This window comes from Sciurus carolinensis, chromosome 5, assembly GCF_902686445.1.
Source record: "Sciurus carolinensis chromosome 5, mSciCar1.2, whole genome shotgun sequence".
Lineage (NCBI taxonomy): Eukaryota > Metazoa > Chordata > Mammalia > Rodentia > Sciuridae > Sciurus > Sciurus carolinensis.
The window spans coordinates 35,498,629-35,511,518 of record NC_062217.1 but is presented as its reverse complement, the minus strand read 5'-3'; positions in this window follow the sequence as shown (position 1 = coordinate 35,511,518).

Genomic DNA, 12,890 nt, shown 5'->3' with positions numbered 1-12,890 from the left:
ATTCAGGGGATAGCAGAGTGGGGATCTATTGTTTAATGAAAACAGAATTTCCATTTTGCAAGGTGAAAAGAGTTCTGGAGATGGACGATGAACATGGACCATCATTTCCTCTTTAGATTCTGTGTGCATTACTAGAAATATCACTGCAATTGATGCTGTGTTCTTATTGCATCTTACCAGGTGGTGCAGAATTTTAATTTGTCCAACTACTGATGATATTCACTTTGATTTGATTAAGGTGGTGTCTGCAAGGATTCTTCCCTGTAAAATTACTCCTTCCCATTTCTATTAAATCAGTATTTTGTGGGAGGATAATTTGAAACTATTTAATAACACATTGCTCATTAAACTTTAAACTTATTTGAAGACTTAAATTTTCCTATTTTATTCCATGAGTCATAATCTATTATTAACATTATTTCTTTTAATGCTCAAATTGTCCCAGACTTGGCTGGTGGGAAGCCATCCAAACGGGCTTCTGTGTTCTTTTGCTAGGTTTCCCTCACTGTCTGAGCATTTGCTTGTTTTCTTTTATGACCCTTTTCAGGATCATCTCTTACCATCCCTTTCAAGAGTCTATGTACTCTTTCCAGTTTGTGGCAAATACACATCACTACCTCACAAATAAATTCTGAAGTCAAAAGTCAGTGGCCACGTATCATCAAGCACAGTCTTTATTTACAGGAGAAAAACAAAACCCCAAACCTGTTTCCAAGGGTCTTCCAAAAATGAGAACATAAAGATAAGGGAAGGCCCTTTGACTTCTCCTATACGGGGGACTTTGCACATTTATATTCCTCATCTCGTCCCTGCAGACATCGTCCTTTGAGACTTTTAAGTAATTTAACATACCCGTCCACACTGAGTCATTTTGACAAGAAAAATGTTTGAAGGTTAAATTTGAATAGAAAAAGAAGTTGCAAGGAAAGAAGAGACAGTAATTTCATATGTAAGAAAATTGCTAATTGCGTATTTTTAGTCTTTCTGTCTCATCGGCCCCAGTCTAAAACAGGGGGAAGGCATTGATAAGTTCTATTGAGATGCAGGGGTCAGAAGTGTCCTCTGAATAGCAGAGGGAAGTGGCGGAGGAAGGACTTGCAATGTCATTCTTGAGTTGAGCCTAAAAGGATCAACTCTGGCAGATGAAGTCTGGGAATAAACATGGAGACCTTGACTTATTCTTTCTCATTTCATTTTTTGTCCTTATAGCATTCGTTACTGGTTTTAGCACTTAAATCCTCGCAGAGAGAGACAACGATAATGTGGATGTACTAAATCCAACAGTCCCATGTTATAGTGTCACCATTTCCAGTAGGACTATATCTATTCAAATTTTTTATTATTATTATTATTATTATTATTATTATTATTTTAATTTTGGCAGTGCTGGGGATCAAACTCAAGGCCTTGTGAGCTACCGCTGTGCTACATCCTCGGCTGTATTAGAATTTAAAGACCAGAAATTCTACAGGGGTGAAGAAAGCGTGTCCTGGCTCTGCTTCTTACTCCTTGTCTGAACAGGACAAAACTTCTCTGAGTCTGTTTTCTTATCAGTAGATGGAAAAAAATCCATCTTACTTGCCTCGCACAGCTGTTGTGGAAGTTTAAATGAGAGAAAGTGTCTGCAAATACGTTCTAACCTATTACATGTTCTTGGAATGTGAGGTATTATTCCCCAGAATGTCCGGTACAGCATGGACCTACAGCAAAACCTTAAAATTTGCAAAATTTTTTTTTTTGTTTTAGAATACTTGTAAATTTATAGAAAATTTGCAAAGACATTACATATACCCCTCATTCAGTTTTAGTTTGCCCTAATACTAGAGTTTTACGTTCCTGTGGTAAATTCATCCACACTTAAAAACCAACATCAGTATACTGCTATTAACTATTCCCAGACTTTGATTCAACAGATTTCAACATTTTTTTCCACTAATTTCCTTTTCAGCTCCAAGATCACATGTGGGATACCATGTTGCCTTTAGTCTTCATGTCTCCCGAGTTTCCTCTGCTCTTGGGCAGTTTCTCCACCTTTCCTTGTTTTTCCTGATCTTGACAGATTTGGGTAGTTCTAAGGTCAGTATTTAGTAGAATGACCTCAGTCTGCATTGGTCCATTGTGGTAAACCTGAGTTATGAGTTTTGGGAAAGAACACCACGGAAGTGAAATGCCCTTTGGTTACATTGTGACACAGATACCTGGTGCCCACACGACATCACTGGTGCTGTTCACCTTGGTCATTGGGTAGGGTAGTGTCTGCCAGGCATCTCCACTGTAGTTACTATTGCCCACCATACTCTAGTCTTTGTGAGTTTCTCAGTCCAATTCACCTTCAAGGCAGAAGGGGATATATTCCATCCCCTGGATAGAGTCGATGGGGTGACATCTACATATAATATTTGGAATTCTTCTGTCAGGAACTTACTCTAAACTATCAAATAAGGGAAGCAATATTCATTGATGTGAGGTTTCATTTTTATTCTCTGCTTACTTAACTTTTTGTTAAAAATGAGAAGATTAACCTTCAGCCAATCGGCAGAGAACAGGGGAGAAATGAAGAGGCACTAAAGACAGGGAAAATCCACCAACTGGAGTATAAGCTTTTTCACACCTGGAGATTGATTACCCATCTAGTCACCAATGCCAAAGAGCTGAGCTTCCTAATGAAGCAAACCATACCCCTGAGACACCAGAAGGTGTCGCTGTTGAGTAATATCCGTCTGGCGTCGTGCTCTTCTGGTCGGTAAGCTCTTGCTTTATGCTGGCGAAGCAAAGTGCTGTAACCATCATTTGAATTCAGCTCAGAAGATATTTTAAGTTTAAATAATAAAAATCGATTCAGTGTCTGGAACCCGATTACGGTAATGTGATGTTTGGGACTTCTACCACAATTTCAAAATCTGAAGACTTCTATGTAAGAAACATGGGCATTCAATTTAATTTACAATTCTGTTGGTAGACTTGTGTGTGTGTGTGTGTGTGTGTGTCTCAGTGGGGGCTACTGTATGCATGAGCAAATGTTATTTAGTAAGGACTTTGGGGATCATATTAATGTGTCCATAGGACCCAAAGTACTTTCACATCTCAAGGTCACTTAAGATGACCATCTGGGCCTCAAAGGATGGAGTACAGTACTTTAGGTGGCTGCTAAACTGGATTGTCAAGGTAGGTTCAGAGATAGGGAGGGAGGAAGCAAAGCCTGAATAGCGGAAGGAAGATTTACTTTTTGGAGATGTGTCCCTGAGTCTTCTTGAACACAAACATGTTCACTGTTCACTAACATGTATCAGGATATCAAAGATCATTTCCACTGGGAAACTTGTATTTTTTGCACAGCCAACTGAATGTTGCATCAAAATTAGGGCACGTTCTGATACTTTATTTATATGAAAAAAACAAAAAACCTCAGTCTGAAGTTGTCTTCTCTTTTAAAAGGAACATATGGAAAACATAATAGACTGAACATTGAATCATATTTTAAAAAGAAGGTTACTTGATTTTATATAACAATACCTCTTATGAGGGTAGATCAAACTTTTATTGTAGGTTCAAAAGTGTTAGGTTATTTGTTACTCAATGATTCTAAGATCATAGAAGAGAGACTAAAATATTATCTACCACGTTTGGAGTAGTTACTGCAACCTAAGAACTGTTTTTTAAAGAATTTTTAGTTATACAGTAGAATGTATTTTGGCAGAATATATATATATATATATATATATATACACATATATATGACTTATTCTATTAGTTTCCTACTGTTGTGGTTGTACATGGTGTGGAGTTACCTTGGTCGTATATGCAAATACAAGGCTAGGAAAGTTATGACCAATTAATTCTACTGTCCTTCCCATTCCGCCCCCTGCCCCTCCTTTTGTTGACCCCTATCCAGTCCAATCTATTTGCATTATCCTCCTCCCCAAACTCCCCTGTTTTGGGTTATCATCCATAAATCAGAGAGAGAACATTCAGCCTTTGGTGTTTTGGGACTGGCTTATTTCCCTTAGCATGATATACTCCAGTTCCATCAATTTAACTGGCAAATGTCATAATTTCATTCTTCTTTATGAAATATCCCATTATGTATATATACCACATTTTCTTTATCTATTTATCTGTTGAAGGACACCTAGGTTGTTTCCATAGCTTGGATATTGTGAGTTGAACCACCTTTGACCCAGTTATTCCACTCCTTGGTCTATACCCAAAGGACTTAAAACTGTACACTATAGCGACAAAGCACATCCATGTTTACAGTAGCTCAACTCACAATAGCCAAGTTTTGGAAACAACCTGGGAACTGTTTTAAGTACTTTACTTACATTATCTCATTTAGTCTTTAGCAACAACACTATGGGCAGATATTATTATCTCTATTTTGCAGGGGAGCAAATTGATTTTTAGACAGACTAAGTAGCTTATCTAAAGTTAGAAACTCAGTAAGTGGCAATGCCCAGAATTCGTCTACTCTAAATGACAACTCCCCTTATAGGTGTTTCTGTGGCTGGACTAAATTCAAATCAATCCTGTTACAGTGGCAGCAAGTCATTATACTATCTCAAATCAACATTTAGTTCAACAAACTTGGAAAACCATCTAGACAAAAATTTTTCTTTTTCATATAAAACAGAGAAAGCAATTGGATTTAGGTTCATTGTACTGGGTTGTATTTAGGATCTTGATCTTAGCATGCTCCTGGCAAATAAGTCTTACCCTAAAGTTCATCTTAAAAGGATGTGTAGACTTTTGGTGCAGATTTGAATGTGCTGTATTGTTTTTTACTAAGTGAATTCTAAGATGACAGCAGTTCTGCAGAACCTGGCTGGGGAAATAAATGATTGAAAATAGATGGTTTAGGTTAATTTAGCATATTGGGCAGTTTGTCATCATATTATTCTATCATTCTCTAACACTGATTAGTACTGATTATAACAGAATCATTATTATGGTTTTAAAATCAAAAAGGGCATTATTTTTATTTAAGCAGTATAGGAACAAGAAATGGGGAAGTTAGTCAATGCCAAAATGGTTTATCCCTGCACCTAGATCCCTGCTGTGATTTGTTGAACTTTCTAGAAGTTTATCTCGTATATTCTTAATAACATTATGACAAGAAATCTGAAACTGGCCTGCTTGGCTATTGGTGATCACTTTATCAGGTTTATTACACAAACTTTTAGTAAGCCATTGCTATAGACTGAATGTTTGTGTCCCCTGCAAATTTATACCTTGAGGCCTAATCCTTAATGAATTGGTATTTGGAGGTGGGACCTGTGGGAGGTAATCAAGTGAGTCAAAAGGGTGGAGTGGAGCTTTTGTGAATGGGATTAGTGCCCTTATAAAAGAGGCCTAGAGGGTTCCCTCTCCCTTCTGTCATGTGAGATACAGCAAAAAAGAGAACTGGCAGTAAATCAGAAAGCTGTTTCTTGCCAGACACTGCATCAGCTGGCACATTGATTTTGGACTTCCTAGCCACCAGGTCTGGGACACATTTTTATTGTCTATAAGTCACCTACTTTTTGGTATTCTGTTACAGCAGCTCAATGGACTGAGGCAGCTATGTTTGGAGGAGAGAACAGGATGATCAGATTCCTCATTTTACAATGTTACTTGTCCAAGGTCAAACAACTAAATCAAGTCAGAACTGGGTGTGCCCGACTTCTATTTTTGTGTTTAAATTTCTCATCAGAGCTCCTTTTAGTGCCTTCCTCTTTTCTGCTTCTTGACATACAAAGACATAAGTCAGCATCAATCAAACACCGGATGTTTATTTTCTGTCTGATCAACCAGACTGGAAGTCTTCTTTGAAAATCAGATCTTTTCTCTCTTTACCACAAAGTCATTAATTGTTTTCTGAGCTATCCAGGTTCAAATAAGACTTGTGACATATTTGGATCAAAAGCAGGTGGTAGGTAAAGACTTAAAAATTTGCAGAATGTTATACGTAATTCCTGATTGAGCATGGTGACTGTGAAAGAAATAATAGCCCACATATGTAAAAGCAAAAACAAGAAGAAAAATAGTATAATTAAGTGATGAAGTATTTCTAGCAAAGACAGAACATGGACTTGACTTGGCTTACTGCTGTTTTCAATATTCTTCTATTAAACCAACCCATGCCCTTGTTAATGTGTGAAGAGGAGAGATATTTGGGATCCTAACCGATTAACAGAAGTCAAAGTTAAGCTGAAACGGAACATGTATCTTTATCTGGAAGAAAAATAGCTGAAATCCAGTCTCCTTTATGCTGCACTTCTGCCACTAGGAGGCTTTCTGGTATCGAGAAACAAATGCTTAACCTTCGGGAAAATCACGTTCTTGTCCAAGCACCGTCGTGAACACAAGCTGTACCACTTAGTGATATGAATGGGAGGATTGATTCACATCATCTCAGGCAAGTGGTCAGATATGAGGGCAAATAATTTTATTAGGTAAGGACACTGCCCAGCATAAATGTGTTTGCAACAGAAGTCATATCTGAGTCATGATCACTTTGTTTGATAACCAGACTCTGAATTTGAACTCAACTCTTCAATGTGCCATGTGGATTCTTTGCACAGCCGAACACTGCTCTTTGCTTATGACGGCCAGAAGCCACTCTGACACTTTCTGGAAAAGATAGATCTGTCTGACGGCAGTGCTGCAGGGCATGCTATGTGTTTTTTCTTGAGTCACTAATTACATGGGCTTCCTATTTTAATATTTAATACTTTGGCTCAAAGCTGATGTAAAACTCACGCTAAATAGATGTAAAGTTACTGTTTTTAAAGAAGCTTCCTTTGCAACATAGTCTAATAATATATTTTAAGTAAGTTGGTTTGGTTTTTTTTTTTTTTTTTTTTAAACAGACTAATCAGTCTTTGAGGAAGGCACACATTCAAATCATCTTATCAAGGGAACTCTTTAATTGGTGCAGGGTGGTGTGTGTGCGTGTTGGGGGGAGGATTCGTATAGGACTTTTGTTCACGATCAATCACCCCACCAGGAGATGAACACCAGGCAAGACAAGGGTGGGGCGGGTGCTGAAACGCTCAGAGACCATACCAGGGACTTCATCTCCCAAGGGTGGCCTGGGAGAGAGATGTCAAGGGGCACTGAGAAAGTTAGGGGTGGGGGAGGGGCACTTGAAGAAGGGTCTCTGGGAAGGAAGAGGGAACAGCAGGGTTGTGTGAAGTATCTGCTGGCAGAAATCCCTAAGGAGAGAGCAGTTCACCTGCGGATTGCCCAGGGCAGGGGGCTTGGGATTAGAAGGCCCAGTGTTCCAGTTTGAGGTGAGTTGTTATGAAGGGCTAAAATGCAACCCACCCCCTTCGTCATTCTCTAAGCGTTCAGGAAACCCGCCACCCATGGCGTCTCTTCCTTTGAGATAAACAAAAAGTCTCTTCCCACTTTGGATTTGGCAGGAGAGAACTCCAGGCTAAGGCAGATGTGAGACTCCACAGTTCCGTGGGAAGAAGCCAGGGTTTCTCCAAGGAATATGCTGGAGTCTTGCTGGATAGAGGTTAGAGCTCTTACAGAAGTGTTAAAGAGAAAGTGGATCAAAGTTACTGTTTTGGGACCTGTGAGTGTCAAAGACATCAAATTAACACAGGAAAGTTTGGGTCTCTCCCTCAGTCTCCGCCTTCCATCCGTCAGTCAGTATCTGGACTCCCTCTTCCTTCCTTCTTCTCTCACACCCCGGTGGTCACCTGCTGCCCCCCTTGATAATTCTTCTCTACTTCTGTCATCGCCATACTACTCATCTTTCTACATATTATAGGAAAATAAAAACAAAACAGAAAACAAGTCAAAACACTGAAAAAGTCTGAGATGATCTTTGGTGCTGGAAAAAAAAGTAACACAATTCAAAAGTAGCACAAACATGATAGTGATTCAATATTAAACATAATTATGTACTGCTTTAAAATGCACACTGGGTCGTGTAGCAAAAAATATGTATTATGGTCATTTTCCATTTTGATGACAACATAAAGTGTTTTCTACGTACAATGTGACTTAATACTTCATACTTTTCAATTTCTTGATTTCCAATTTGCATGCCACTTTAATTTGTAAAAGAATAATATATAGAAATTATACAACATTTTATATTTCCAAAGTAATTTGCCAACTTTAAATGAATAACGTAGATGTCGCCACTGAGACCAGATCGCAGACTGTATACAACTTATTTCCATGAGAGTTGCTGGGAGATACAGTCATACAAATGACTATGTTCAGAAATTGTGCATAACTACATAAAATAACTTCTATAGGGAGCATGTTTTGAGTCTATCAAGCACATGAAAGAAAAGAAAGTTCTCAGCAAATGAAATTGGCAATCTCCGCTTAATAGCTATAGTAAATATGTGTAGACAAACAGGGGAATTGACCTGATAAAAGCAATACACCATCTCACTGGTAGACGAAATGGGACCAGGAAACCTGAGAGGTCACATGTCTCCTGAGATTCTTTTCAATGTGCATAAGATGAACATGATGCAAAAAGACACCACAGCAATACCCACTTAAATTCATCTTAAGAAGAGATTTGTGAGGAGAAAGGATGATTTAGGATTGAAAGAAGGGAGAAAATGGTAAAAGGGAGGAATTTACCGTGATCTCACAGTGCTTATTTTTAAAACTTGTTTGCTTCCTTTGTACTAAAAACTGTAATTGTAGTTTTTCAGCAGTGGAACATTTTTTTGGACTATCTCATCACATCAATTGGAGAATGATTTATTTAGTTTCTCAGTGATAGAGAATGCAGGAGATCAGATGTGGGATTACACACCTATAATCCTAGCTACTTAAGAGGCTGAGACTGAGGGTTCCAAGTTCAAGGCTAGCATGGGCAACTAAGTCAGATCCTGCTGTAAAAATTAAAAGGGCTGCAGATGGAGCTCAGAGATAGAGTGTCCCTGGGCTCAGTCCTCAGCACTACACCGAAAAACAAGCAAGTAAGCAAAAAACTGCAGTCAAAGAAAATCTCTCTTCCCCAGCCCTGTTAGAGTATCTGTTTTGCTGTCTACTAGTTTTCTTTTGTACTAGTCTACTAGTCCTCCCACCTTCCTGCTTCTCTCTCTTGCTGGTCTGTATCTAAGGGGAACCTCTTTGCATTAGGCCGTTTTATAACACAGGATTTCTGTCTCTGGATTGCTCAAAGTTAAGACTTGAAGAAGAAACATTTCAAGATTATTTTCATAGCTGTTCCTGTTTCTCTGGCCACACTTTAAAGAGGGTTTGTAGTCACTAACCCATGCTGCAGACAATGAATGCCTGCCACAGTCACCATTGGCCTGAAAGTGGGTCCTCCCCGGGCATTATTCTGTCCTCTGGATCTGATCCACTTTGCTCTGGTGTTGGCTTCTTGATTGCAAGAAAACAGTCAGTGCAAAGGGACAGGCAGGTAATACAGTGACTTCAACAGGAAAGGGTTATTAGTTTCACCGGGAGAAGTTCTCAGTTAAAACAGCAGCATAACAAAGATCTCAAGGATCCTGACTCTTTTTGTCATTTGACTCCATCATTTTGAGTGTGTTGGCTTTTGTCTTCATGCTTGCCACCTCATATTGAAAGATGGACACTGTGCTACAAGATGTCATCATGGATATTCTCTGGGGTTGAAGAGAGAGGAAGTGGGTGTGATGGAACCAGCAACCCTCATTGGTCAGAACTGTCACATGGCTACTCATATTTCAGTCGAGCCTGGGAAACATAGATCGTGGCTTTACTGCTGCTACAGGAAAGAAAGATGTGAAAAATGGCATAGGCCTGTAATTCCAGTGACTGCAGAGGCTGAGGCAGGAGAATTGTAAGTTCAAAGCCAGCCTGGGCAACTCAGCAAGAACTTGTCTCGAAGTAAAAATCAAAAAGGACTGGGGATGTAGCCCAGTGGTAGAGCAGCCCCGGGTTCAACCCTAGTACTGCAAAATAAATAAATAAATAAAATGAAGATGTATGCACACACATACACACACATATAACACATACACATATGGAAGAATAAGGGAATAGGAAATGACACTTTACCAGCCAACCTATAGTTGTTTGCCTCCAAAAGAAATCCCTTACCAACTTCTCCCCAATTGATTCCATGTTTCCTATTTTTCACTATCATACTCCTTACAGGTCACACCCCTGTCATTTAAAAGCCAATAGCCACTTTGCAGGTTGCAATAGAACAGGGATAACATGATCACAATGATACTGATTTATTCATCGAATTACTCAGCTCATGTTTAATTATTGAGTATCTACCTACTCTTGCTAAGCACTGAAATACTAATGTACATTTCCTGTCATTGAGTATGTATCTTATCTGTACTGTGGTTAATCAATTAAGAATGTTTTCAGATACTAGAAAGAACTTCAATTCACAGTGACTTAAACCTTATTGACACTATAATTAATTATAACCATATATAATTAATAATAAAAATAATTTACTTTTTAAAATATTCAAAAAGAAGCTGAATGGGAGCTACGCAAGATGAGGGGGCTGGGATCAGGTTTTTCTGATACCCTCCGCCCCCATGATTATAAGATGGCTGCTACAGCTCCAAACATCTCATCCTTCAAGAATGTGCACAAAGACAGCCAGGATGGTGAGAGAACTGTTATCTTGTGCCTCCTTATTGTATCAGAGAATGCAATATTCCTCAGAGGACTCCTTAGCAGACTCATTGGTTAGAATGGGTCAGGGGCCACTACCAGCTTTAAAGGAGACTACAAGAGTGTTTGATGAGGAAGTTAGGGGATTGGGAATTAGAATTGAGTAGTAGTCAACAAAGAGTATTGTCATAAATGCCTTATAGCTTCCACATACTTTTACATCCATGATCCCACAACTCAAAGGGACTACTATCCAAACATGTTGGAAACCCAAAACTGGAATAAGAGGTATAAGCAGCATCTACCATGTAGGAATATCCGGCAATGAAGTAACTTAAAGACCCTGTGAAGGTGTAAATTTAATGCAAGAGTTTTAGAGATATTATAATGTATTTTGTTTATAAAGCATGCATGTAAGAATCCAAGGAGAAATTCAGAAGCTTTTATAGTCTGGGAAGATAATTACATGGTAGAATGAAAAGAGAAATCCAGATGCAAGGATTCTAGGCTCTGCTTTGGATAAACTACTGGAAGTATTCTGAGCCTGTTTCCTCATCTGTAAAATTATGTACTTGAACAAGATGAGAGGATCCCTCAAGACCTTCTCAAATGTAAGAGTACCACTATAATCATCATGTTGAAAGTCATAGCTAAAGTAACATTAAAATTCATTTATTTCAAGTTCTTTTTACAAATGAGACAACTTGGACTCAGAAAGGTCACCATTTGTCTCAATTTACTCATTTAGGTTACAAATTTGAGTCCCAATATAAAGCACACAATGCTTTCACAAATAATTGATATTGCTTCTTGACACAATTTTAAACATTTGGCCTCTTTCTTAGTTTTTAATCTTAGGCAGAATGTCTCTAATAGCATTTACTCTGTGTAATAATGTGCAAATAATGAGATTCTTTAAAAGTCCACTTTTTAGCTGTTAAATTTTTGGGTACATGATTTTATCTCTCTGTAAAATAAATATTGTATCTTTACAGTTTTTGTTTTCTTTTTTGAGGACTAGATAACCTAGTATACAGACTAAAACACAGGAAGGACCCAATCTGTGGTAACCATGAATACCATTAGTGACTCCCCTGTCATCCATTGCAGGTATTTAAAGCTCTTCCAGCTTGGGAAAATGTCCTAGGTCCATTTTCCCAGCAGGTTGTGTGGGGGTGAATCTGAATCACACTATTATTATTTTGTCTTTATATGATCATATCGTCTACCTTCACATTATATAGATATGAAGCTTCTGTGTAATAACTAAGGGTGTGGTACCTAACTGGGAGTCAGACCAATCATTATGCTGCCCACTGAGCTCAGTAACTGGTGATTTCTGGGAGAGGAATTAAAACACACACACACACACACACACACACACACACACACACAACCTAGAATTCTGAAACTAGGATTTATGAGTGCTTAGTGGCATAGAACCACCTAACAATTCATTTAAAGAGGATTTCTCAACCTTGGCATTTTGGGCCCAATTATTCAGGGGACTGACCTGTGCACTACAGTTAGCAGGTTCCCTGGCCTTTACCCTGTAAATGCCAGAAGCACCTCCTCAGTCATAGGCCATGACAACCAAATATCTCCAGACCTTGTTGAAGGTCTCCTCAGTAGGAGAGCATAGTTCCCTTCTCCCTCTTGAGAACTTTATGATAAGTTTAATATGTATGTGCAATTTTTTTTTTTCTGGGAGGTTCATTAGTTTCACTACATTCTTATAAAGGCCTATGCCCTCAAAGGGGTTGGAATCAATCACTTAAAACTTTTCAAACTAATAACAAAACAATATATAGCTCCAGTAGTAGTTGTGAGGAAAAACTGTACACCATCATGCTAATTAAATGGTGCAATTTGAAAATGTATGATAGAACATATACCTACCCGTTTATTACTTTCAACTACTTTGAAAACACGCATCAAAAAACTTACATCTGGGAAAGTATCTACTTCAAAAACTGCTACTTCCAGATGACAGGCTTTCTTTTAAAAATACTGTCTTCTGCAGAGATTCCCACAGTCATCCACTGATTTTAGCTCTAGACTTCCCAAGGGGTTAGTGCTAATGACAGTTAAAAAAAAAAAAAAAAACCTCAAGTCCAGAGGGGAAATCGAAAATAGGTGTTTTTCAGAGAAGAAATTCAATGGTGGTATAGATTGCAAGATTGATTAGAAGGATGGAGGGGAAGTGAATGAGAGGCCAACCGGAAAGAAGAGAGAGAGGGGGAGAAAAAACAGCGGAGGGAGGGAGAGGGAGGGAAGAGGGAGAGGGGAAGAAACAG